Below are 7,118 nucleotides of genomic sequence, written 5' to 3' on the forward strand. Positions count from 1 at the left end.
GGCAAAAAAACATGTGTTGTTTACTCATCTTTTTTCTGTGTTTGAGTCCATTGGTTTATGCTGAGCCCTCTAGGCCACTTGTGAAGTAAGGTTCTCTTCCCAAGCTCTTTTTCAGATGACCAAAACCTGCTGTGAATGTCCTACTATCAAAATTCTTCCATATATACCTGCCATTCCCCAGTGCTCCAGACTTGTAGGTTCATTGTCACAATTTTCCAGATGTATGATAATCAAACCAAAGAGATTTGAACATCACAAACAAGATATATAAAAGCTACACTGGCAGTTCCGTCCCTCAATGGTCGCATGCCCTAATCACTCAGCAGACTCCTGTACTGCCATTTCTCATCTTCATTCTGGACCCACACTGACAGCAGAGGTCTGCTATGAAGTTATTGAAGTACTTACATAAGAAGAGCATGCTTGTAGAGGAACTGTAAAGGAATTCTAGGGGAATGAAGCTGGGTTAATTAACATTGATAACATACAGCTGTGGGCTGGCTTCAGGGGCGGTGGGTTGGCTGACGTGGATAAGGTGCAGCTGTGGCTGGTTCCCACTAAGTAGTTAAATACCTCTAAGGGGTATGGAAGAGATGGACTGTATGAAGAGGAGCACTGAATGAAGAGAGATCTGGAAGCAGCACAGGGAGGAGAGCGCCCCAGATGTAGGTGAGAGAAGGAGAGGCCCCTGGAGAAGCAGGGGGCACAGATGAGGAGAGGCTGGACTGGAAGAGGAGCCCTAAGAATGAAGACTCCAGATGCAGTAGAGGCAAGAAGCAGGGTGGACTAGCCTAAGAGGATAAGGAAACATCACAGACAGTAGATGAACTTTTGAAACCTTGTGGGGCATTGGTGGCTGTGCCAGGGCAAGGCATGGGATCTACTTATTGAAGTTAACCTGGTATGGGACGGTAAAGGCCTCGTGCAGCTGGCTAGTTTTACTAGTGCTGACACACGCTGTTCATGAACTGGCTGGAAAGCAGCTTTGCACAGAAGGACCTGGTGGTTGTGGTGAGCACCAAGCTGACTGTGAACCAGCCCTGGCAGCAAAGGAGGCCAACAGCCTCCTGGTCCACACTAGGCAGAGCATTGCCAGCATGTTGAGGGAAGGTGATCCTTCCCCAATGTTTAGTGCTGCTTCCTTCTCATCTTAACTATTCAGTGATTCTGTGAACCATGCCTACGTAAAAGTGTATGCACTGTCCTTGGGTTGCTGACATGAGTAAAACAGAAAAGCATGGCTTGAGCTGCAAGTTTTGTTTGTTTGGTAACTAATGAGGTTACCAGAAAACAGATTTTTTTGACTACTCTTGAACTAATCATTAATTTCAGTAGACCTTGCTGAATGGTTTTTAATCTGGAAAAGATTCTGGAGGTGGCTCCATTCATCACACAGAGAAAGGCTCAAGAAAACGAGAAAGTAGCACATCCTGTATATTGATTGCTAGTCACCTGTCCACATACACACATGGAAAACAAAGATATGTGCCCAATTATTTTTCATACTAGAGTAAGGACCAGGTTGGCCATTTCAGTTTGGTGGTGAAGTACAAAGTGTGTGTCATGGAATTTATTGAATTGATGTTCCGTGTTGTACCTGAAGTGGTGTAGTAGATTCTGGACGCTCTGTGACGACATTAAAAATGCTTACTGGGGTTTTGTTTTGTTTTTCTGTTTCTGTAAAAACTGAAATGTATCCTGCAGTGTTTATTTGTCTGTGTTTTGATGCTCAGAGAAAGGAACAATATGAAACAACTTTCAGTCTACCTTTTAGCAAAGCGGTTAGGGTAGGAGTAAAATGTTTGAGAATGGGGGCAATCAATGTGAAGTGTGTTCAGGTTAAGTTTGGAAGTGACTAGGACCGTTGAGTCTTGGTTTAAGGATTGTTTTTTGTTTGTTTGTCTTTGTGGGTTTGGGGTGGGGTTTTTTTTGGAGGATTAGAGGTTATAGTCTGAGAGCTCTCTCTTCCATAGCACATTTTATTTTAGAGCTGTAGACAATTCAGTCCATACTGAACAACAACTTATCAGCTAAAATGAAGGCAGATCAAGTTCAGGGTACCTGATTGCTAGGCAATTGCTATTACTTCTAAACAAGCTAAAATCAGTTTAGGCTGGCAGGAGCTCAAGCAAGACACCCTGTTGTTTTGGCTGTTCTACCCACTGCTCTTTGGAAACAGGTATCCCAGCACAAAGGGTCTCCTTGCTGTTCACTGTGATTATCTGTTTTTCCTGGACAACTTGAGCAGACTCCTGAACTGAGATAGTCTGAAGAGTGCAGTCTTGGTTTTAGATAGAGATAAACCTGTTGAGTCACACCTAGAGGAAGTTCAAGAGTCTCTTTTAGCCTCCATAGCGACCTTGTCTTGGGTGAGTGTCTCAATACTCTGAGCTGTTGTGGAAAATGAGGTCATACTTCCAGTAGTTTTGTAAATATAGGTTTTATTTTGCTTTCCTTTTTTTAACAGGTAAATCAAATACAATCTGATTCATGGTGTGTGTTTTGTCTTAGTTGAAGAAGAAGGCTGCTTGTTTCAGAAAGGACAAAATATTAGCTTCTAATATTGATTTAATATAAACCTGTTATAATTGGGTGGGTAGATTGCTTTTGGATGGGGAATACAGATATGTTGGCAAAACACTGCTTACAGATCTTTACAAAAGTCTTCTGTCCAGAGAAAAGTGAATCTTGAATGTCTTAGAAGAGAAGAGATGAGTGGAAGTCATGGAAGATATTCAATAGAGAAATTATTTGCATGACTTTATATAGATTATTTTTTTTAATTTTACTGCTAAAATTGTAGCTATACATGGATGATTTTATATCTGTAAAATTATTGTAAATTATTTGGCTAAATATTTTCTATATTTTCTAAATCTGCACTGGTTACTTTCAACTTGTAACACAAACCAAATTTGTAACACAACAGCATGTGTGTATGTCCTTGAATACTAAAGAATACATGGGAGCAGGTTCTCCAAGGACATAAATTTACTTAAACTTGTGGGTTATGGTCATGGACACACACAAAAAATCCACATTAATACAACTGCTTGTCAGGGCATTGTGCAGACCAACAGCTCACTGGAGAACAGGAGCTGCAGGGGCTCTCCCACGGCCAACAGGTCAGGGCATCATGGTGAGACCCAGTTCCACCACCTAAACCAGGAAGCAGGGCACCCAGCCCCAGGCATCAGGTGCATCCCATGGATGGGACTGGGCCAATGCCAGGCTGAGATGTCAACCCACGGGTGGGCAGAGCAGAGCTGTGGCAAAGCTGGAGGTCGGCGTCCTACAGGGCAGTCTGATGGTCACAGGCTGGGCTGAAATGGTGTCCTGGTCCTGTGATCTGGGTGAGGGGAGGCCCTGCGGGAGGTGGGCAAGGACAGTCAGGCCTGATAGCACCCTCAGGGCCCTGGCACTGCTGTCCTCAGGTTGTTGGTTATGGGTACAAACCACTTCGCAAAGAATAAAGGATTTAGAAGACAAAAGATATGCAATTAAATTATCATGCACCTTTCACTCTGTGAAAGAAATACTTTGTCAATAAACTTCAAAAGTCTAATCCCCTGACAATCTACTACCAGCTGACAAAATATGTTGATGAAAAATATATTATTTCTTTCTGAAAGAGAAGGGACTATTAGTATTTAATGCAAACTAGCATCCTCTTTTGCCATGTTGAATGTCCTTGGATAATTAATATGGATCTGATTTATTTTGGATTTTTTTAATCATTTCTTCGGTTTTCTCACATTCTTTCAGCTTATTGGCAGTTCCACAGTATGAGTTTTCCAGACTGAAATAGTTTGTCTTCACCTGCCAAGATCTACAATCAGTATTTAAAAAAAAATATTTGGGAGGAAAGAATGGGGTAAATGAGGCTGAGTTGACTCTTGCCAACTAGTCATTTCTGGAAATATGAAACAATTGTCACTTCTCTCAAACAATTAGCTTGATTTACATTAAGTTAACTTTCTAATGTGGTTTATACCAGATGGATGTCTCAAGCATAGACACCAAAGACTGATTGACCATTTGAACATCAAAAGATGTGCTCTACAACAGGGGACATTTGTTAAGTAAAGGAAGCATTTGCAACACTTGTGTAAGCATTAGTGGCTTTTTACATTCTGGGCAACCTGTTTCTGTGCTTGATCACATTCCTGGTTTTTTTTTTTTCCCTCTGTCATCTAATCACATTTCCTTTGCTGCAGCTTGTGTTAACTGGCCCTTCCCTTTCGCTGTGCAGATCTGGGCAGAATTTGTCTCTGGCTTCTCAGCAGCCATCCATTTAAAAGGTTCAGGTAGATTTGCCCCTTAGCACCTTTCCTGGCCTGAAAATACCTTTCTAGCCCTGTCCATATACATTATGTCCTCCAGCCTGCTGACCATCTTGATGACTCTCTACTGGACTCACCTCAGTTTGTTCATCTCCCTCTTACTGGGTACCCCAAAACAGACACAGTATTTCAGATGTGGTTTCATAATACTCAGCGGGAGCGAAGAATCACTTTACTTGATGTCCTTTCTATGATCCTACTAATGCAAACCAGTATATGATTTACCTTCATTGCTGTCTGGTCAGTCAGTCCCCAACCTGTTCCATTGCATGGGATTATTCCTCCCAAGGTGCTAGATTCCATGTTGCCTTCCTTGAGCTTCATGAAGTTTCTTTCAGTGTATTTCTCCATTCTGTCAAGATTCCTATGAATGACAGCCATGCCTATCAGTACATCAACAACTCCTTCCAATTTGTGAATTATGAATTTTTATTATTTGCTTTATAACCTTCCTGTGGACTGACTTTGGAAGACCATCCTGTAGTTCCCCAGGTCCTCCTCTTGTCCTTCTTGAAGATGGATGTGATGTTTGTCTTTTTCAGCTACTGTGACTTCTCCTAACACCACAACCTTTCAAAGATGAGAAAGAGAGGTCTCACTATGATGTTGGCAAGCTTCCTAAGCACTACTGGATGCATCCCATCCACCTCCATGGACTGGTGTGCATCCAATTTACTTAAGTGATGTCTAGCTTCATACTCATTTATTGTACGTAGCACTTCCACCCCTGGACTCTACTACTTGTTGTAGGGTCTAGGGGACCAGAGAGCAGATTTCCTACAGAAACACCGAGAAAGCAAAGACATTTAACAAAGGCTTTTCCATGTCTTTGTCACCGTGTCTCCACATATTCCTTTGTCTCCCTTGTGTTGCTAGTGTACCTATAAAAAAATTTCTTGATACTTTTCATGTCCATCTCCAGCTTTAACTTCAGCTAAACTCTAGTATCACTCTTTCTAGAGAATTTAAATAATAAAAACAGAGCCATGGAAGTATCTTTGGAAATAACATGATGTGCTCAGTTTCACTATTCCAAAATATTTTCTGAGAAGTGCTAAATATTAGAGACCTCAAGTAATTATTTCCCTTTTCTCCACAATGACAAGTTTTCATTGAACTCTTCCACTAAAACTTTCTGTATTGCCTTCACAAGTCAATATATACATGTGCTAAAAGAAAACTGGAACACTGTTGTTGATATATGCTCCCTTTTTCCTGTTGTAATTTTTTGCAATCGTCGTATCTATTTAAGAACGTATTTAGAAACAGTTATTTTGGCATAAAAGCAATTCACTAATCAGTCATTACTCATGAGGGAGCAAAATTATGTTTGATTGAAATGGTAGATGAATGTGTCATCATGTTTTACTCTGAACTAGTTAAAAATATACTTTCACTTTTTTGTGAAGTTTTCTTTGTATAATTTCAGATTTGCTGATTAATAAAGACTAATGCTCTATGCTTGGTAAAAGGGAGACAGAAATTCAGTAAAACTGTAGTCCGCTCTTCCAGAGTTATCTGCCAATAGCACTGTTTAAGTTTCTTGGGACTATCCAGTTAATATTTATTTATTTATTTGCATGTCCTGGACTATAACTATATATACATTATAAAAGGACTATAACCATAGCTGCTATCAACACTGCAAATTTAGTTTTTGTTTTAGCTACAAAGAATTAGTTCCATGACTTAACAATGCATTTTAGAGGAACTTTTTTTTCAGCTATAATTGATTACCATATTTATTTCTGTATCTTTCTTTCTTTGAGACAAGTAATTTATGCTGTTTACAGAATTCAAATAACATGTACATACAAAATTATTTATATGGATAACGTGAAGTCCTTCATATAAATGAAGATATTAGTGCATCGTACTCCTAAGAAACTTCACAGAAGAAAATTAATGGGATATTGCTGTAATCTGTATAGGAATGATACAATGTAATGTTAGTGAAAGCAAACTGAACACAAGGAAGCTAATCTGTATCAAAATGAAGTAGTAAATATTGTAGCATAGTATATTATCAGAGCCGTACTGTTAAACAGGTTGTGTTTTTAGCTGCAACAAGTGATGCAGAATAATCAAAAAATAGCACAAAATTTCTTTTGAATTAGTCCTGACCAATGCACAGAACCTAGATGTGATGTAGAGATTGTGACACATTAAATTTCATGGACTAGTAAGTGTGTGTGTGGGAGGAAAATCACAGAAATATTAAAGTTAAAAAAATTAAACCCATTCAAAATCAACAAGCTAGTTTTGTAGGAATTCTTTATAAAATTGCTCAGAAAAAATATTTTGTTACAATAAGTTAGTATTGTTTATAAACAAGAAATATGTAGATGTCCATAAACTGACAATTTCAATGTATAATTATGGTAATGTATGCTAAAGGTTTTAATGGAGAAATAAAAAAAGTTAAGTACATTAGAAGCAGACAGCTTCTCAAAGAGTCACTGAAAGGAGTTAATAGATTTGCAAAATAATAAAAAAAAGAGCCACTGGAAAAGATAAAATTATTTATTATTTTAAGTCTAATTAGTTTGCTTCACTTTGCACTGTCCAGAAATCTTGGAAGTTGGTATTTTTTTCTCTACAAGGAAGAAGTCAGGGAAACTGTCTGAAATCAAAGTGCCATAAAAGGAATTTGATTAAATTAGTAGTTGCATACTGCCGGGACCATGTGGTTTTAGCCCAGGAAGGAACTGAAAATTAAAATTATCAAAATGCTAAAACAGTGAGTATCCTATCACTTAGGATCCTTTTGGAAAT

At 39.0% G+C, this 7,118-nt stretch overlaps 1 protein-coding gene and 1 long non-coding RNA gene across 18 annotated transcripts in view; one reads left to right on the forward strand and one right to left on the reverse strand.

Annotated features, from left to right (window-relative positions):
- Window positions 1-7,118, forward strand: part of DLG2 (discs large MAGUK scaffold protein 2) — a 1,068,724-nt gene that overhangs the window by 567,660 nt on the left and 493,946 nt on the right. The window lies entirely within an intron of this gene.
- LOC308059077 overlaps window positions 1-7,118 on the reverse strand; it is a 450,864-nt gene that overhangs the window by 115,605 nt on the left and 328,141 nt on the right. The window lies entirely within an intron of this gene.

This window comes from Falco punctatus, assembly GCF_963210335.1.
Source record: "Falco punctatus genome assembly, chromosome: 2".
NCBI lineage: Eukaryota > Metazoa > Chordata > Aves > Falconiformes > Falconidae > Falco > Falco punctatus.